Source organism: Fundulus heteroclitus, chromosome 10 (genome assembly GCF_011125445.2).
Source record: "Fundulus heteroclitus isolate FHET01 chromosome 10, MU-UCD_Fhet_4.1, whole genome shotgun sequence".
Classification (NCBI taxonomy): domain Eukaryota; kingdom Metazoa; phylum Chordata; class Actinopteri; order Cyprinodontiformes; family Fundulidae; genus Fundulus; species Fundulus heteroclitus.
In genome coordinates, this window is record NC_046370.1 from 13,574,012 (window position 1) to 13,595,046 (window position 21,035).

Genomic DNA, 21,035 nt, shown 5'->3' on the forward strand with positions numbered 1-21,035 from the left:
AGGAACGATAATTTTTCTTCTAAAACCTTCCCCTGGAGAAGTGCCTGAATTCTGCTGTACTGATCCTGTTCTGCTCCGCATTATTTTCCCCCCTGCACATGTTGCTCTTATCTGTTTGCATTTTTTTCTTTGTCTCAGCCTCCACCTGGATGGTGCATTGTCATTATGTGATGAGCTCTTATTTTAATTAGGACTGAGCTGCAGGCTGAACACTCTGACCCAAATCAGACTGACAATTAGACGTCTGATGGATATGTACTGTATGTAAAAGCAAGAATTACATGATGGAAACATGTGACTCGGCGTGTTTGCCCTGCTCCGCCTGGCCATCTGTTGAACCCAGATTTTGCACCGGGAAGCTCTGCAAATAGTGTAAGTTTACTGATTATCATTTCTGGACAACGCAATCTAATATGCTGTCCTGCACCAAGTGACGGTGGCGGATGTTCCACCGAGAATCACTGTCTCTAAATCTCATCTTTTAGATGTATCCAGCAAATTATAAAAAAAAAAAAAAACGTAACAAACTCCATTAGAACCAGACAGAAACTCTGATCCGTTATGTTCTTCCCAACAAATTAAGACGATGGTTGAGAGAAGAGGTAAGGCATCTAAACTGTCTCCCAGCTTCGCGGCACAACGTGGAGAGAAGCCATTTGGTTGCAATATTTGCGGCAAAAAGATTCAGACTCGGGACGAACGTTGAATTACACATGATGATTCACATTGGACTAAGACAGCATAGGTGTGATCTGTGCGGTAAAGGGTTTAAAGAAAAGCTTTTCTCTTCAGACACACATGAGAGTCCACACCAGAGAGACTCCGTTTTCCTGTGAAGAGAAGCTTCCATGCAAAGAGAAATTTTGACATCCACATGAAGCTCCATTCTGGAGAAAAAGTGTTTGTGGCACAGGATTTAGGGCAAAGGAAAGTCTTAGTTAAGCACACGTGGATCCACACTGCAGAGAGACCTTTTGCTTGTGGTGTTTGCAATAAAGGTTTTTCACAAACAAATCGCTGTGTTTCCCAGGAACTACTGTGTATGGCACACTTGGCACAGGTTGATATGAAACAATGCAGTCTGATGCAGCACAATACTACTGTGTTTAGTTTTTGGTCTTAAGCACTATGGGCTAACATCTATACCTTGCTCTCATCTGTCCAGGGGGCAGTGTTTCAGAAGTCTTGTTTCTTTCAGGTGAAACTTTGCATGCCTAAAGCCCAGCACACATGGTTTGATTTTTTTTTTTTTAATCCTGCAGGACTCAAGCCATGTAGCAGTGTGTGAGCTCTGTGTGATATAAACGTCTGCCACACCTCCCGGTGGACACTGTCAAACTAAACGGGTTGTTGCTGCAGCGGCATGGCATCAGAAAGGGATAGAGATGCTTTTTTTTGGGTATTTCTCATAGCAGTGAGTGCATCTGTCAAATGGCAAAAAAAAACAACAACAACCTAAACCACCTCCAGACCAGAGGTTTTCTTTGCCAACAAAAGATGTTGGCAGAGAGAGAGTAGAAAATCACTCCGTTTTTGCCTGGCTTAAATTATACTGCCGTGGAGTTTTTCAAGAAAAGATGCTTTCTTTCTCTTTTTCCTTTCCATACAATGAAGACTTGTTCAGTCTTTTTTTCTGTCATTATCATCAACATTTTAATATGCTGCCCGAGGCCTGCAAACTCGGAGACCTCTGGAGGCTTTTTGCAATTTCTGTGAGCATTACAGAATCTGACCTTGGGGTGAAGATGCTGGGGCGTTCACTCCCCAAAAGACTGGCAGCTGTCTTATGTGTTTTTTGTTTTTAAACAAAATCTGTCTCCAGAATGATGGACTTTAAACTGTTTGGAAATGACCTTATACCCCTTCCCAGAATAATGGACAATAACAGCTGTTTCTCTAAGATCATTGCTGTTTTCTTTCCCTCCTGGGTTTGTGCCAACGCACACCTCTTATGTTTCAGAGCAGCAAATTGACAAAACTCCTCGTTTTAAAGAATCTCACGCTGGTGCCATTTAGCAGCACCTGGCTGTTATTTTCACTCAAAGTCCTGTGGAAGCACCAAGGGTCTGCTTTGTGTGTTTTTATATTATTATTTACTTTTTATTTTACATTCATTTACATCAACACATGATGGTGTGGAATCTGTTGAGTGCTCTTCTGGGTCCAGAGGTCCAGAGGTTGAAAGATTACCTAAATATATGCTCAAGTAAAAAGTACAGTTACTTTGATACATTTTTACCTAAATACAAGTAAAGTTACCAGTGTAAAATGGTACTCAAGTAAAAGGACGTCATTAAAATTCTTCCTTAAGTAAAAGTTATAGTAACTTTTTTATGAGCAGATGACAGTCCCTCTAATGTATTTCACAAAGGAAAAGAAGAGGGTCCGGTGGCACCGATGTATGGCAGCCTCACCTCTGTCAGTCTTCCCCAGGGCAGCTGTGGCTCCTAACATGGCTCACCGCCGTCAGGGTGTGAATGGATGAATGAATGTAGTGTAAAGCGCTTTGAGGTCGTCGGAATAATTAAAGCGATGTACAAGTGCAAGCCATTTTAAAATACCTAAATTATACTCAAGCACATGTGAAAGTTCAGCTTTTGTAAAATACTTACTACAAAATACACAACAATTGCACTTAATTACAGTAACGTGAGTAAATGTAACTAGTTAATTTCCACCCTGTTTAGGTCAGATTTGAAGACCTTCAGAACCCGGGCGCCGCACAATAAAAGAATTAAGAGCTTGTGCTTTTATTAAGATGGTGCTCTTCACTAATACTGTATTTAATAAAATAGCAAGACATATCTTTATGCAGTAATATTTAAGATTTTCTCCATAATTATGGTGATCCAATTTCACAGAAAGTGTGTGTATGGTGTTAATCTAGTATGTAGGATTTTTAGTAAGAATTGTTCAAATCACTCATCTGCAGAAACTATTAAGAAATGAAAAACATTCTTCGGCTGCACACAAGCTAATGCAAAACACGTTGCAAATTGGAACCAGAGTCCCTAAAGACAGGACAGGGGATTAGAAACTCAACAGATCCTTGTTATGATGATTGGATCCGAGCAGAAGAAAGAGTCATTCCTCTTTCTGATTTTTCAGAAACCGCACAAATCAAGACGCTGATCAGAAGATGTATTAAACGGAAAGTCCAGTCCAGCTTGGAGCACACCCAGAAAACGTGTTAAATATTATCTATACCCTATCTTGGGAACCCTGTGGCATTCCAAGGCGGGAGCTAGGAGATTTGCCCCGGGAGAAAAAAAGTCCTCACATTTCATTCTAGCAACAGTTCTGAGGAGAAAAGCAAGCAAACGCTTGCGTTGCAGACAGGAAGAAGGTGGATGTGAAATAAAATGACTTTATTGAATCAGGTGAAAACAAAAGGCGCAGTCATGGGGGTAAATCCAAGGAACAAAATAAAGCTGCATTGAGGGATACAACAAACCATTACGCAAAGGAAAACCGAGAAGATTTGAGCATCTGACCAAATATGCTGAGAGAATTAAAGGCTAACAAAGAACAGGTGTGCTGATTAGAGACTGGGACCATCTGTGGGGAGAAAAAGTAAGAAAACAAACATAATAGGGCAAAGAAAAAGAAGTAAGGGAACAGAATCTAATCAAACACATAAAATGACACAAAAGTCCAGAGACAGTGAGAACAATTTTCTCTGCTGCCAGCATTACAATATTAGCAAAATACCCGGGCTGAACTTAAGGTTGGTTCGGTCTCATCTCCACTTAACAATTCACCATTCACCGTCTTCAATTCACACTGGCGGTTTTTTTACCCTCCAGGAAAGCTGACTTTAATAAGCACAGTGCTGCTCTTATTACAATCACAGGAGAAAATCAGACTTTCGCTGCGGTTCAGAGGTCGGATGAGAAGGAGATTGTTCTCCAGTCCTCATCTGATTTAAAATATTCCTTTGGGAAAGTTGCAGTGGGCACAGCCATCCAACGAATATTGATCAAATGTTGATTTAATGGCACTTTCCCCAACACATGAATTGTGAGCGCTTTAACCTCCCAGCTACCTCGGTGGCCATGAATCAATGATGAATTAACAGCTTCTGGTTGCCGGAGCAGTGCCGTGGAGGTGCACAGTCTGTTACTCTAATTCAAAGCGAAAACCTCACAGTGGTTTATGTTTTTTTCTGCAGATTCAAAAGCTCTTAAACTAACAATGCGCACAGAAATCTAAGATCGCCGTTCTTGATGGGTGTTCTGTTTGTCCTTTTCGTTTGTAGCAGGAAACAATCATAGATATCGCAGCCCTCCACTGAACTTTGTGGCTTTGGGGGGAAAAATGTAAAATCCTCTGATAGCTTAAGTTCATGGAAGCATGGACTTCACTATTGCTAAATAATGTTCCTAATCAGCCCCATTCTAACATAATTCTATACTAGAAGACAGTTCAGCTTTCTAGGATGGAGCACCTTTTTAAAAAAAATCTCCGTTCCATCATTCCAGTAGATTGAGATCCAGACAATTTTTTTTTTTTACCACTTCAGTGAACTCATCTTCATTTCCTACAGATAAAAGTTTGGAGACTCTTTGCCCTGTGGTCAGAAGTCTTATCATCTTTGAAAACAACTTCCTTATCAGCAGACTTGCGTACTTTTTATCAAAGCGGCGCAGTCACCAACAACAGGGGAGCTGTGGTGCTTTGTGGAGAAATCTTTATTGGCACGCACAACAGTCGGGTATGTTCAGATCTTCAGAAAGGATTCCAACTTGCTCTCTTTAGAAACTTGTTTGAATCCTTCAGTTTTCTTGGCTGCTTGGAAACCCAAATGATTTTTTATTTTTTTATTTTTTTTTTGCTAGCAGAGAGGTCTAGAGACTGACTAGGCAACTCTATAACCTAAATGTAATTCTTCTTTGGTCACATCTTTCTCAAGTCATTTTTATATTGGGAGACTGGTTCATGAACTATTTATATTTTTTCATGTCAGGTTTCATGTAATAAACCCATTTATTGGACCCTCATTTACAACGAAGGCACCCTGTTCCAGCAAACAGCTGCTATGAGATCATTAAAAAGCTCCTTCCGAGTAGCTGATCCCTACCTGTCTAATGGCCAGCCTTATCCCATGAACCAAGACCTTGCATTGAGCTCCACGCCGAGGGCACTGACATTTAATTGCTCCAACAACTGCCAACCTCTTACTAAACATCTTGCTGATGTTCTTGAAACCCCTTGCGTATCTCCTGTCGTTTCCCCAACACCTAGCTTAAGCCAACAAGACGCTCAGTGATTTCCTCGCTTTTCCGTCTCTTAATTGTGAGGGGTTAACTGCACTAAAGTTAGCTATTAAAAGGTTGCTCTTTCTCAATAAAACTCTATCACTACCTAAACTAATAGTGGTTTAGTCCTAAAAAGCAATTTCAAGCTAATGCTATACATGTGGCGGATAGGAAGAAAGTTAAAAGTGATATATTATCAAACATATTCTCGTTCATTTGGCTCAGAGACAGACAAAAATAAATTTCATGCAATCTGCAAACATCAGATAACCTTTTTATAAATGACACAGGTGCATAAAAAAGTAAAGACCCACTGTAAAAGAAACAATTTATATACCCTACACACAAACAGAAACAGCAGTTGCCCCAGTGATCTGGCTTTGCACTGCATGCTCCAGTTTTCCTCTTCTTAATGGCACAAGTGCTCAATCCTTCTTTTCTCCGAGTTACCAGTAAGCAGCCACACATCCATTCTGCATATTTCCATAAAAAAGTTTTGTTTTGTTTTGTTTTTATTAACAAAACAGCCCATTTCCCAGGTGCTACTGTGGTAGTTCAGGCACTGCTAATAAAGTGTTCACATCATCCCCCAAACATTCTTCTTTTGTCCTTCTTTTAACACAAGTGTGGCTACAACTGCCTTTTTAAACAATGTATCTGCTATGGCAAACAATGGGAAAACCAATTATGATATGGTTCTGTTTTCTACATACAATATTTATAGGTTTTATGTAGTGCTGCCCAATATATTGAATCGAAGTTGTCATTGGAAAATCATTGCATGTGTGTCAGACATTGGAATCACTAATTAGTGCTTGGCAGCAATATTTGGTAGGATGTCGTTTAAATTGCTGGGCAATTGAAACAAGTTCTACATAATAATCAAAAATCAAGAATCTTTATTGTCACTATGGGTATTATCCATAATGAAATGTTGGCGAGACACCGGCTCAGAATTCACACAGCTTCACACATAACACACAGACACAAAACAAGACAGAATGTTCAATAACATCTTTGATCCGTTGGATTGACTTTTGCTCCCCTTGAAGTAAAAGAACAGTGGCCGAGATGCGAACGCTCACAAAGAGTGGTGGGACATTGTGATTAAAGAAAAGAGTGAATCAATTGTGGGTTAATCTTAATCTATATTGCCATTGTATCATAAAGGGATTCACAGCAGAAACAGTGTTGTTGAAGATGGTTTTGGACTATTTATTTTTCATAGTTTGGCTGATCCTGCCACTTATAGTCGGGTACGACGTATACATCAAATATATAACATCTACCAACCCGTTTGCCTGGCAAGCAAACTGGGGGCTTGTGATCTCCTTCAGATGCTTCAACACCTGTCGCTTGAAGGATTTCATCACCACAGACATCAGGACATGTGTCTAGTCATTTAATCCCATAGTGATGCATTTCTTGGGGGTAATGATGCATTTCCCTACATTTGAAATAGTAGGGAACCTTTCACAGCTCCGGAGACTTGTTGAAGGTCTGAGTGAAGAAGGGGTACATTCAGGCAGAGGGGGGGGGGGGGGGGGGGGGGGATATCATCAGGTCCTGGAACCTTCCTGGTTTTCTGAAGCTAACAGAGCCTACTCAGTAATCGAGAATCTGTTTTTGTCATTAAGTCACCATGATAACATGTTCAGAATAAAAACACAAGTCAAGGCAAAATTCTCAGGTTGAATACACCGACAACACTTTCTGAGAAGGTTAAAAGTGTGCAAATAGTCCTAATAGCATCTGATAAGATTTAAAAGTTCAAATGAAGAAAGATAGATAGCAGTTACTTTACAGGACAATGTAAATTACTGTGCAATTGCCTGGATGTGCTAGACAAACTCTCTTGAGAGGTTAAAAAGTGTGCGTCTAGTCATTAGCAAATTTAAATCTTCAAGTTAAAGAACTGTGTGATTAGCATGGATGTCCAGACTACAGCAGGGACCTTAGCTGAGAAACTGCCTTCATAACTTCTCGCTGTCTCTTTTCTCAGCTGCTCTGATCTCATTGTTAAAATTTTGTCCTGGCCTACTTAGGATTCGAGCCCCGCTGCTGTAAGCCTCTTCTTTGGTTGGATACAGTTTCCTTGGACATAAAGGAAACCATGGTTTATTGTTTTACTATGCACAAAAGGTCTTGAGCTGCGCACACATGTCCTCACAAAGCTGATATATGATGCAGTCGCAGTGTCGGTAAATGTATTCAGGTCATTGGATGAAGATAGATGCAAACACACTCCAATCTCAGCAGTGGAAGCAGAACTGTAACAGTGGACACTTCAGTCCACTTCCTAACAGTCCTAACCAAAGGCTGAGGGGTTTTTAGTTTACTTTCCCTGTAAGTTGGATTGAGATGAAGCAGACAATGATCAAAGAGTCCCAGAGCTGCATGGGGAACTGCTCGGTAAGTTGTGCAGTGATTCAGAGGGTTCTTATCCCTGGTGGAATACTTAAAGGAGCAATAAGCAAGAAATTGACCGCAGAATTAACCAAAATCCTTCTCTCTCGTCACTCGGGATGGAAGTAACATTCCCTATAAACAATCAGTCCTTTCCATCAACAATGTCTTAGTCAAGTTTTCTCCTTTCAAACCTAGAGGTACGGCCTCTAGGTTTGAAAGCGGACATTTGCCATTTGACAGGAACAGAGCGAAAAACTGGAGAAAAACTCCTCAGAAAAAGGACTGCCCCATGCTTAGGAGTTGCTCTCTGATAAAAGTAAATGTAGTGTAGCAGCAAGTTACAGCAGAAACATACATAAAAATACAAAGTACAAGCACACATAGTTCTGAGGAAGCCGTCCATGGCTAGCCTGGGTGCCATTCCGAACTTAGTCCTGCCCACAACGTTTGAGGTCGGGAAGTTCGGTCTGGCATTGCTCAATAGTAGCGCGCGTATGCTCGCCCAATATCTGGCGGGCCAATCAAATTGTCAGGGCGGGCTTTATACGACGATGGACAGATGATCAACAGTAATGTAATCAATCACGTCACCAAAGCGCGCTTGGGTTGAATTTGTTTATTCGATGGCTGCCGCTGGAGAGTTGAGGTGTGTATATTCTGCTATTAGGTCTGTTGTAGAAGATATCGACAGCAAATTAATTTTAAAATTAATGCGATGCGATTTATTTGACGTTTTGTAGAGTTGTAATCCTAAACGGAGAACTTGTTCGTATGTGCATTCGCCTTTATTGTTTTTCTGAAAAATGAGGTTCGTGTGTTGAATGACTCCTTGCATCCTTACATTCTTTTTGCAACATCGGCAAAAAATCGTTCACGCTCATCTTCTTATTCTAGGCTACTTCTTTTCCAGCGTGCAGTTGAGTTCTGTTGACAACAACTATGCGTCGCTTAACATACGTCACACACTCCGTTGCTCTTATTGGTTGTAGGTCTATCCAATTGAGTGCAGAGGCATTTTTTTTCCTGGTTCGTTCGAAACATGCCCCATAATCACAGCTCTATGGAGCAGTATCAGACTCAAATTCTGACTAGAATTGAGTCGTAAGTACACGTCGAGATATTGCGCAACCCTAGTTTTATGGATCCAAATTACAATGTTTGCCCTTTACGGTCTGCAAGAACTGCTTGCACAATTAGATATGCAGTGTGGTTTAGAAAACTTGAATATTAAGCTTAATTTTCATGATTCATCAAGACTTGGGACTTCATGTTTTCTTTCATGGGTCGGGTGTCTTAATGGAATACTGTTTTTGCCCGTTTCCATCTGCTGGTTTGTTGGCAGTAAGGAGCTCATAAAATATCACCTCGTTCCTTTGATATTTTTATCCTCACACTGCAGGCATGTCCTTTGGTTGCAGTTATCAAAGATCTGTGGGGATGTGGAAACGCTGTTCGACTGAAACCCGTCAGTTAGTGCTTTTTAAGAAAGTCAGACTCTGATGTTCAATCGATCCAGACAGAAGATGGATATAGAGTGTCTGACCTTTCAAAATTGTTTGTTTTTTCTTGCTTTTGTAGCCATGAAATAAATCACCAACTGGCAGCTGCAGAGTGACTGACACCGGGGGAAAAGAAGGGGGAAGTAGCTTCTCTGTGAAGGTGTTTGATTCGACATTTTCAAATGGCTGAATGTCAGGGGCATCTTAGATCGAAGGAAACAGAACCAAAACCATTCAGAGGACGACGCGTCGGTGTTGACTTTGATCCTTCTTTTTTTATTAGAGGAAGGAGACGATGCTTCTGTGTGTGGTGTAAAATCTCCTCTGCACTTGGAACCTTTAGTGTTGTCAATCTTCCCACATGCACAACCAAAGCCAGCAATGCAACAATAAGCTCTTTGCTACAGAAACATGTTCTAAAGGAGGCACATATTCAGAGATCCTTCTGGGCAGACAAAGTGAGTGGATCAAACGCTTATTAGGAAGTTTGTTTGAGGAGAAGATAAAACCATCATTCCCTTTTTGGGTGCTGCTCGGGGTTATTTTCTCAGTGTCTTTGTTGTAGACAGAAAGTGTGTCAGGTTTAGTTTTGGCTCTTGTGGCCCACATATTTTGTGAGTCCTGAGGCTGGTGGTGAGAGGGTCTTATATTATCCTATTGTCGTCCCACTCCTCCTCTTCTCTAAGACACATCCCTGCTCTCTGCTGCACAGTTTAAAGCCCCCTGTTTTCTTGAGTTATGTCCTGAAGGGTTAGCCAGCCCAGCATGAGGCGGTGTCTCCCCCGTAGAGATTTCCACTACTTTTGTTTTGTTTTTTTGTCCCACTTAAATGTTTCAGACCATCAAACTAATATCAGTCAAAGATAACCTAAATAAACACAAAACGAGTTTTTAGATACTTTTAAATATTTTGTACCTTTTATTAAAAGATAAAACCTATCCTACATAACCTGACCCTATGAGAAAAGTACCTGTCCCCAAACCAAATAATTGCCTGTGCAACATTTGGAGCATTGTTTTAATTCAGCCAAGAAAGGGCCTGAGGGTTTTTGAGCATGACGGGCCTGTTTAAGGTCGTGCCTCAGCATCTGAATTGGATTTAAGTCCAGACTTTGCCCAGGCCACTGCAAAAACTTATTTTTGCACATAGATCCATTTAAACGTGTACTTGCTGGTGTAATTTGGGTCATTGCACTGCTGTGTAACCCCAGTGGGCCTGAGCTAAGGTCCTTTAACCGATGACCAGAAACTCTCCTACAGGATTTTCGGCTGAAGAGCATCATCAGTTTGCAAGCTGGCTGTGCAAAGCCTGGTAGACAAACAGCATTTTTTATTATTGTTGTTTGTATTGAACCCATGAGTCAATTCTTTGTAGGACCAACTATTGCTGCAGTTAAAACAATAGTTGGGGGAGGGGGGGGGGGATTCAAGCATAACCAGATTAGATGTAGAGCCTCTGTGAAATTCGATTTTTAAGTCTTACTATAAGTTTTCTCTTAAATGTTGGTTTTAGCTTTGATTGGACATTTCTGACACGAATGTGCTTTAATCCAAACCATGTAGCTCGGGTTGTTTTTTTTACAATCAGAATCAGTTGCTGCCATTCTCAGGTGCATGTAAGGAGAGTATATAAGAAGAAAAATATAATGGAAAACTTGTAAAAGCTATAAAAAAAACATACATAATGCACAAAGAGAAAAAGAAACAAAAAAACTCTCTTATCTTTACACAAGATTCAGGGTTCTGACAGGCCATGCATAAAAACTGTTCTTCAGTCAATTGGTCCAACGTTTGTGTAAGATAAACTGCTTCCTTGAGGGCAGCAGGGTGAACAGTCGGCGTGGGGGGTGAAATGTGTCGGCAGCTATTTTCCATGCTCTTCCCACACGGTGATGTCTTCCAGTGGGGCCAGAGGGCTGCTGTTGATCTTTTCTGTAGTCCTTGTTACCCTCTGCAGAGCATTCCTGTCTGCAGCAGAGCAGGCAGTGAATCCCTCAGTAACACAGCTCATCGCCAGTTTAGGGTTGTTGTCCCACTGGGAGATGAACCTCCAATCCAGTATCAAGTCTTTTGTAAGCTAAAACATTTTTTTTTTATTGCCTCGTGTTTGCAGTAGCTAGGTTCAGGCTTCCATCAACTCTGACCACCTCCTCTTTCCCCGCCGGACAAGAACATCGCCATAACATGATGCTGCCACCGCCATGTTTCCTACTGGGGATTGTGTGTTCAGGCTGACAGTTTTCCTCCACATGTAGTGTTTTTTGATGTGGGCCAAAACAGTCAGTTTTAGTCTCATCTAATCAGAGCACATGCCTCCACATGTTTGCTTTGTTCCGAACATGGCTTGGCTTGAACTGCAAGAAAGGCTTTTTATTGTCCTCTTATTGATAGTGGCTTTCAAATGAAATTCCCACTCTATAAAAATACCATTTTGACAAGTGCAAAGCTAAAGGTTGTCCTGTCAACAGAATCTCCCACCTGAGCCACATGTCCATGCACCTCCTCCAGAGTTACCAAGGGATTCCTGGCAACTTCTCTAATTATTTGTAAAACATGTAAAAGAAAAAAATTATACTCTACTTTGTGTTCTTCTGTCATATTAAATTCGGATAATGCCCGTTATAATTCACAACCCAAATATTTAAAGAGTAATGAACAGTTTTGGGAGGCAAACCACATCTATTTGAACCATTCAGCACACTGAATGATGACGTTGCCAGGTCAAGATAAAAGCGTTTAGCTTTGGGAATCCACTTTTAATTGGGTATAACAATAATAATTTTATCCACCAAAGTACTTATAGTATCACTGCTAATATGACACCATTTTTTTTCCTCTGCACTGATGGCCTCACCAGCATCTCCACGAACAAAAAGTTTGTTCAACAGCAGCTCCAAGTCTCTCCTGGTTAGGAAATAAGGCGCTGCTTGCTTGAAGAGCTGGGGGTGGCGTCACACAGTCTACACCAGGGATGGGCAACTGGCGGCCCGGGGGCCGCATGCGGCCCTCGTCATCACTCAGTGCGGCCCGCGAATAGATCAATAATAATTTAATAATGATAAAAAAAACTAAATAAAAAAAAAAACCTTGTAATTATACTGGTTGAATCTTTCTTGTAATTATACTTTTGACCGATAGGGGGCCGTACCCAAACATTAGCGGGCATGGGCCGCTTTGCAACAGCGAGGAAGAAAGTCAAGAGCCCTGGCCACTAGCAGCGGCATAAAGGGAAAGCTTGACGAGAAAGTCACATTTTTCAGACAAAATGGGAAGAAGTATGGACATGGGGATTTTTTTTTTTTTGGTCTCTTGTCATTCACACACAACATAAACCGTGAGAGCCGACGTGAGTTTTGAAACTGCAAAGCTTTGTCTTAAGCAGAAGATCAAACGTGCAGCACCGCGTTCACAGACCAGTGTGATGCATTCGTGAGCGTCAGAAAGCTATGGTGCATTCAGGAGCATGGGACATTAGATTTTTCAGAATAAAAAGCTAACAGATGTGCATAATCAAAAAGTAACAGAAATACAATTATAGAGCATTCAGTATTGTAAGAAAGCCCACACTGTTTCTAGATAGACACATTATTGTTTGAGTTAAGTTCTGTGCCATTTTATGCCTCTTTCCTTGTAAATTTGAAATGTCCCATGCTCCTGAATGCATTGATATGGAGTTTAAATTCCTTTTTTGCAATTTTTTTTTTAAGCAAACGGTTTGTCTTTTGCTTAAGGACATATTAAAATGCATTTATATGCAGAAAATAGTTATATGTTGGTGCAGTAAACATACAGATATAAATTCATCTAAAATTTGTTCTTATTGAGAATAATTTGTAGCGTCTTTTATATCCAGTTATTTGAAGTGCGTGGTCATGTGGCCCTCCAATGGTCGTGCTGAAAAAAATGTGGCCCTCTTTATCATGGAAGTTGCCCATCCCTGGTCTACACAGTGCAATTTAATTATTATTACCCTGTTTATTAGTGTGGTATCTCCTCCACTTAATTAAAAAAAGGGTTATTACTAATAAAAACCACAAGAAGCAGTAACATTATCATGAGACAATCTTTCTGGGGGGTTTTGTACGTTAGGAAACACCGCACAAAGCTGGGTGACCAAAACATTTGTAGAGTTTGTAATTGCTTTTAGAAACATCTTTAATTTCAGCACCTGGTGTTTAGATGCTGCAGAAAAAGAGATCCGCCGTGAATCCTATTTGGAGCATTATCCATAAAGTTTGTTGAAGCGTTCTGAAAATGCCCTTTCGAATTGCACATTTGTAATATGATGATATCAAAACATTTGTTTTTCCGGCATAATGAGGCAAACAGTGAGAAGCTGCGCCGCCCTGCCATCCTCTAATGAAAGCCAGAACTCATCAGAGAGCGGCTCAAGAGTGTGCAAGAATGGATGTTTAAAATGGATGAAATGATGTTTCATATAGTATAGGATTTCTGTCTTGGGAAAATTACACCAGGTTTTTTTTTTTTTTGCTGGTTTTCCATTGAACCGAGCTGAAATATAACAAGCACTGGAAATGCTGCAGCCATGGGTCAAACCAGAGGGATTATCCAATTTTTGAAAGCAAAAAAAAAAAACGATTATCACTCTGAACTGCACATGTGACGTGAGTTTTAGATTAAAATAGATTTGAAATGCTTTCAGACCTATCATTTGTTGGTTGTTGTGCTCAAAAAGGATTTTTCTGCATTTATCAGGAAACTAACAGTCTTCACAATGACTGTGATCTTTTCCTGACCCCGACAGTATTATAATCCGATGATACATTTAAGAAGAGCTTTATTTCCACATCTCCCCCCCCACACTCATTACTAAAGCATCCAGCAGATATCGGGATGATTTGAAGTCGGAAAGAAAAGAGCTGTTGACATCTTGTTCTGTGTCCACAGCGGACTTATTAAGTTGCAGATTTGAGCTGGGGAACCAAAACACAGTGAAACAGATGACTTGTTTGAGAGTGGATGGGGTGAGGATTAAACATGCCCCCATTTAATCTCAGGATAGACACCAGCAGGTTACGTAAATTCTTTCACAGCACAGATTACTGCTGGTGGTGTTGGGCCAAATCCGATCACAATGAATATCTAAGTCACAGACAGTATTCTTAGGCTCCAATTTACAGGAAGACGTGAATTTATTCTCTTTAAACTCCTATACGTTGGTCTTGCACAGAATCTGCAGATGAGGCAGTCTTCTGATTGTATCTCCAAATCTAAAAATTTTATCTGAATCTATTTTTTTTTTGTTTGTTTGTTTTTTGCTGTTTTGTTAATCTTTTGGTGGTTGGGTGGATCGTGTATGGATTGTGATTGGGCCTATCCTCTAACTCTACACAAATCTGTGTCTAAAGTTAGTGTTTGCTTTCTCTGTAGAAGAGTTTCCTTCTTTCACAACTAAAAAATGCAAATAGAAAATATATACAAAAAAACTACCAAAAACAATTCAGCTACAAAAAAAAGCTGGTATAACAGGGTACAGCAGATATATTAAAAAAATAACCATAATTTATACATGAACAGAAACCTCAACAATTAGCAAACAAAAATTACAAATCAGCCTAATAGAAACCTTACAAGCCGAAAACCCAACAACTCCTCTGATTTAAATGGCAAATTTTTTAAACCACGATGAAAAAGAAAATGTGACGTACTAGAAAAGTTTGTGAAAGACAAGAAGAAGAAAAAAAAGACATTTTTGAAATTAGGTTAGTCTCCCGGCTTGAGTTTCAACTTTCTTCAATATTTTACATTTTTCAGTGAAATACAAATGTGCATCCTTTAAGACAAACGTGAAATTCAACATTTTAAAGAACATAGGGGAACTGAAAATGTAAGAATTTTAGTTTCTTTTCATTTGTTTTACATTCTTTTTCTGCTCTAAAACCTTGTTTTTCTGCTTTTGTGTTTTCAAAATCTTGTATTTTTCCATTTCACACTATGATCTAAAATGCTAAATTTTCTGCTTGATGCAAAATACTGCATTTTGTGAAAACACTTTTAAATTTAAAGGTTTAGGTAAAAAGAAAACAACAAACTACAACAGTCAACACAGTCATAAAAGAAAACACTGCATTTTTTAGCACAACTTGCTTTTAAATGTTGTTTTCATCTGCTTTTTATGACTAAGTGTTTTCTAAGTGAAATTTGGATGTGCTTATTTTTGAGCTTGTTTAGTCCAAGGCTAAGTTGTGTTTTTTTTTTTATCAGAATGCCTCTTTATAAAGCAATTGCAAAAGAGCTATTGTCATGTTGAGCTTTGTGAAGAACCGAAATGCAGAAACGGGATGTAGTAAACTGTCTTTGATTTTAAAAAAATAAATCAGGAGAACTTAAAGAGGGGAAATCACATGAAGAGCAGGTCATGGAACACAAGCCATGTAACAGGAAATCCCAAAATGAATGATGAAAAGCCAGGAGCTTAAATACTAAGGCAGGGATGGAAAAGGACAAAGGGACCAGATAAACTAGTCAGAGTAGATGTGCAACAGCTGTGGCAGAATGACAGCAGCAAAGCTGGGGGAGGGAGACTAATTGGCAGGAACTAAGACACAAAAACTACTAACAAAGGGGAAAAGACTAACGCCGTTAAGAAACCTAAGCGCAGAAGAACAAACTAATACGGAAACACCTTTCTAACAATAAATAACAGCAATAAATAAACTGAAGCTGGCCAAAAGAAATAAGCAACAAGGAAATGTTAAAAAAAAACAAAAACAAACGAACATCAAATCCCAAACATCACATGCTAGATGTTAGCTATACCCAAACAACAACAATAAGTGATTGCAAAGCTGCTGAAACCGATTCCTAAATCTGAAAAGCACCACGTGGATCCAACTACCCAATAATATCTAAACAATACTGAGGAATAATTTGTTCAAGGAGAGACAGCAAACAACAGCAAAACTATGAAAGACATAAATAGAAACAAATATGGCTGGATAGGTATTAACATTTGAAAATTCATCGAATAATAATATCCAAAATTTGGAGTATATATTTAAATATATTACAAGTCCTGACACTCTTGCTTTGGCCTCATTTTTCAAAACCACCACAGGAGGCAGAACTCAAACACTGAGAAATGAGAGGATTCTTTGTCTTTCCCCATCTGGAAAATGCAAATGCTGTCAATCATAAAAACGCAAAAGACTCATCCTATGTCTCTGTTTGTTCTGCAGAAAAAAGGCATGATGCACTACAGAATCGCTATCATCATAAACTTTGTGGGTCATTGCATCTCCACGGTGGCCTCTGCTCATCGCCTTCTTCCTCTTCTTGTGCTTGAGGTAAGTGTTGGTGCTGATAATCCCGAAGACATCCTTGATGTGACAGAAAGCGTCAGGATTCTCCACATCCTGGGAGGTTCAAAGACTCTCTCGTTCTTATTCAAAACCCATTTGGCCATGGGATGAAACCTTCGCTATCTCAATCCAGCAGATGTAAAAGGGTTTAGACACCCGCAAAAACTAGGGCACACTTCCGCACAAATGGGAATAATAAACCCATCCCGAAAAGGGGTGAAATCAAAAACAGTCCTGTGGATGCCTGCTGGGACGAGGTGGCAAGGGTTTCTTCAAACCGAAATAAGACGTGTGTTAACGAGAGAAAGGTCTTAGCACCCTCAATAGCCGGGGCCGTTATCGATCCCAGAAAGAGCACCGGGGAGTGAGAAAAGCGTGAAAGGGCACAAAGAGGCATAATAAGTAGAAGCTCTGCAGGACTGCATTGATGCTCGCCGTGTGTTTGTTAGCCAGGGATGGAGGACAAGTGTCGGCCAGCTAAAAATGGCATTAAGCTGGAGAAGTAGTTGGCATTTATTATTCATGTTCTTGACTTTGTAATGAAACCAAGAACAATTCAAGGGAAGGCTGTCACTTGGCGGTGCGACAGCGAGAGAGCTTATAACACCAAGGTGCAGTGCTGTGGAACGAGGAGGAGAGAAAAAGGAGCAGAAAGAAGAGCGGAGGGAGGCACATTTCGTGTTTTAATGGCAGGTAGAGCATTTTCAGCCCGCGCCGTGTGACATTTTTCCGTGTGGAATTTAACCGTAAATGACCAGTTTTATGGCGATCTTAGAGCGGCATGCTGTATGTGCCTCAAGTAACGCACCGCTCTCCTGGAGAATAATGCTGTGCATTTATGATGAGGTTTCAAAACATAGGTAATGTTCCTGAGAAGACCAATTTTGGCCTGATGGATTCAGGTAGAAATCATCTGCATTTTTATTGCATTTTTTACAATTCTCCCCTCTCGTCCTGAGCACAAACCGGCCAAATTATGGCAAGCAATTTGGGATTAATGTTCTCGTTTCAAAAGTCCAAAAAAGGCCGGACATTAAATTTCAATAAACGGCTGATTTCATGAGGAGAGCAGCCCATTGTTATGTGATCTATCCTGAGTTGTTCAACACAGTCCAAATGATTTAAAGGGAACTTATTAGGGGGAAACATGCACTGAAGACACACTGAGCAAAAATAACCTATTTTTCCACTCTCTGACAGCAAATCAGGCTTCCAAATCACCTTCCTGTTTAGGATGGTAAGGATAAAAAAAATATTCTCCACATGCCAGAATAATGTGCAGGTATAAGGCATTATTCTCACAGTCCTGGTATGTTTTACATTTAAATCTTGCAGTTTCTGCTGTCAATTTGTTGCTAGCCATTGCTTATGAGAGCTCTATCAGCTTGATTGCTACAAAATTTGGTAATAGTTTGTATGGGGAAGTAAAAAGCTCACAATCTCTTATCCCTATAATGTTTTTACTGAACATTACATAGATTACATTCTACCTTATTTTCATAGCTTGCTGAGTCTATAAAGCTTCCATTATAGTTTTTAAAAGATCGGCTCAGCATGTCAAATTTTGTTCCTGCCATGTAGTGGATCCGTTGTGGAGAGTGGCAGCTTTATCCGTCAAGAGGCATGTATGTAGAGCAAGCGTGTGGAAGAAGGTGTGAGCCTTTATCGTATCGTTTTATTGTTATCGAGAACATTTTGTGATAAGAATTTGGATTTATCTTGATTCAGATAAATTTTGATTAGTGGTGTCTGAAACCCCCAAAATCTGCCAGCATCATCAGGATTGCTATTTATGACATGTTCTCCGCTGTTGTTTTCTTTAGAGCAGGGGTGTCAAACTGATTTTGGTTTAGGGGCCGCATACAGCTTAATCTGATCTCAAGAGGGCCACACGAGTAAACTCATTGTAAGATTAAATAGAGCTAATAAAAGTGGACTTGTTGTTGATTTTTTTATAAATGAATTTCACATTTACACAATATATTATGAATAACCTCAGGTTTTTAAGAAAAGTATGTGCAATTCAACAATACTTTTACTCAGTTAAACATTACTGTGTGCATTATGCATAAGAACTGATCAAGTGATTGTACAATGTTGAAAAACATTAGTCACATTTTTGGAACTTAAAACACTGTCCTGCATGACAAAATACATCAAACAGATAAAAATTAAGAAATTATTTAAAATCAATTTCCACATCTGAAGCTCAGTGCTACATTGCTGATTAAAACACAGTGGCCCTCATGGACAATATAGGAACTGTAGATTTTCAATTAACAAAGTACATGTTTTTTTCAATAATTGTTTTATCATTCTCTTCCTTTTATCTCCTCTTTCTTCACCTTTTGTTTTTTCTCTTGTTCTTCCTTTCCTCTCCACTTTCCCATTGTAGTGTCCATATCATTTGAGATATTCCCGCATGAATAATAATAAAACTATCACATTCATAAATCAAGTGGAGCACATGGCAAAAGCAGTAGTATTTATGTTCGATGGGCTATAATTTACCTGCAGTCACAGGCCACACAGTTTACCGAAAAAAAAAAGACAGCGAGAAGCTGTAAATTATATTTTTGTCATCATTTTGACCTCTTTTTTTTTACAATGAGCACCACAATATATTGGATGATATTAAAGTCACCCACTCACTCCGGATCCTGGAAGTTTCTGATGGTGGTTATAGGCTTTTTTAACTTTCATACTTATTTTTAAATGATGAATGTGGTGAGTTCTGTAATGTGGACCCCCGAATTAATATCACTAGCTGACACATGTTGGTTGAAACTGACCATTTTAATGGCTTCATTTTATCCACCTTAATTCTTGATCCCGTGTACTTTACAGGAATTATGTGGCAACCTCCAGCCCATCCTTTCTAGAGTCTAAAAAAACAGAGAAATAGGGAGAGGAAATACTATTTGGTCGGGAACATCCAGCTTTTATGGTCTTTAAATGGGATATTGTCATACCAGTCCTTTCTTTCTTTTTTTGAAGATTGAAAGCTGCTCTCTGATTGACATTAACCAGCATATTCATCTGCATTGTCCAAACTCCACTGCTACAGACAAGAGCGGAGATGAAAACATAATTGGGGCCAAGCAGCTTAAGCGCTGCAAAGGCCCGTTGCAATTTTAATGTTCTTATTAGTAATCTCATGACAAAATAATTGGCTTTTTGGAGGCCTAAACATATACGAAAACTCACCATAGTTGGCACAAAAGTGTCCCTAGTGAAATTTAAAAATGTTGATGGAATTAAAAAAAGGCTTGGCCAGATGGCTCTATAGTATTGTGACTATTTTTGGCGGTTCTCGTTCTTTTACACTCTGATTCATACAAGTTTCAAGACTTGTTTTGCTCATGGACTGTTCAACACATTTGTATGAAGATTATGACACCATATAGCACCGCCCACTGGAACAAATTCACAGCTTTCTGTGGTGATGACCATCTCCGACGGTCTTGAGAAGCTTAAAATGTCTAATAATCGACAATAATTTCTAATGACTTTTTCAAAAATACTACATGAAGTCTTCATTAATCCTTCTTTCACAAAGCTGGATTTTGACCAAATTTTTTAGACTTCTCACTCGTGCTGAACTGAGACTTGCTTAAGGTACCGCCTAGTGGCGATGTGCAGAACTAAGCTGCAGGATCAATGGAGGCTTTGAGCTGGGGATGCAGCATGGCTACAGTTACAAACCCGAAGTTTCTTCTCTGATGGTCAGTCGTAGCCCAAGCAAAAGATGGGTTAGGATTTGGGTCACTGTGGGCGTTACATTACAAGTTTAAACCTGCCGGGCTTTCGGCGATCACTTCAAATTTAGAGTGTTCAACCACATTTGTCTTGATTCCTCGTCCGTTGGCAGCCAGTGGAAGATAACCCATTGATCTCAAGATAAATGCAGGTTCCCTATGAGTCCACGTTAAATCTGATGTTACATATTAAGCGACACCTGATGAAAACTGCAGCAGTAACAAGTGTTATCAATAGGCATGTTTGGAAATGTGTGCACCTTGTGAAACAGAAATTTGGCAAAAATGCAAACCAGCAACTTCAGAAATATAACAAAAGAACCAGTTTCAGTGCAGCTAAAGCTGTCATACCGGTCGTTAGTATCATAGTCAAGAGCAATGCTGCCAGGAAACAAGTGGAAACAAACTATTTCTTCAACGTAATTAACAGCCCTGCTGTGTGTGTGAGAATCAATCCAACTCAAACGAAGGTGGGGACAATCTAATCAAATAAGCTCTAAAGGGTTTTTTTTTGCCAGCGCACATTTGCCCTGATGAGTCCTCTATGGTGGTTGATCAACCAATGAAAACATAAATGAGAAGAAGGAAAGCCTTGAGATAAGATCTATCAGGGGTTTCTAGGAACATGGACGACATTGCTTATCTCTGACAGCTGGAAAGCAATTTGTGTTTAAAAACTTTAACTCTAACTTATCGTGGGTGGCAAAGAACACTGCAGATTCCTTTTTAATTGTGGGGGAAAGATCTGGAGTCTTGGAAAATTACTACTGGCAGCTGTTTCCTTCAAGC

General features: G+C 39.8%; 1 protein-coding gene across 1 annotated transcript in view; it reads left to right on the plus strand.

The window, feature by feature from the left end:
• Window positions 1-21,035, plus strand: part of LOC105926480 (corticotropin-releasing factor receptor 1) — a gene marked incomplete in the record, with an annotated part of 170,726 nt that overhangs the window by 73,683 nt on the left and 76,008 nt on the right.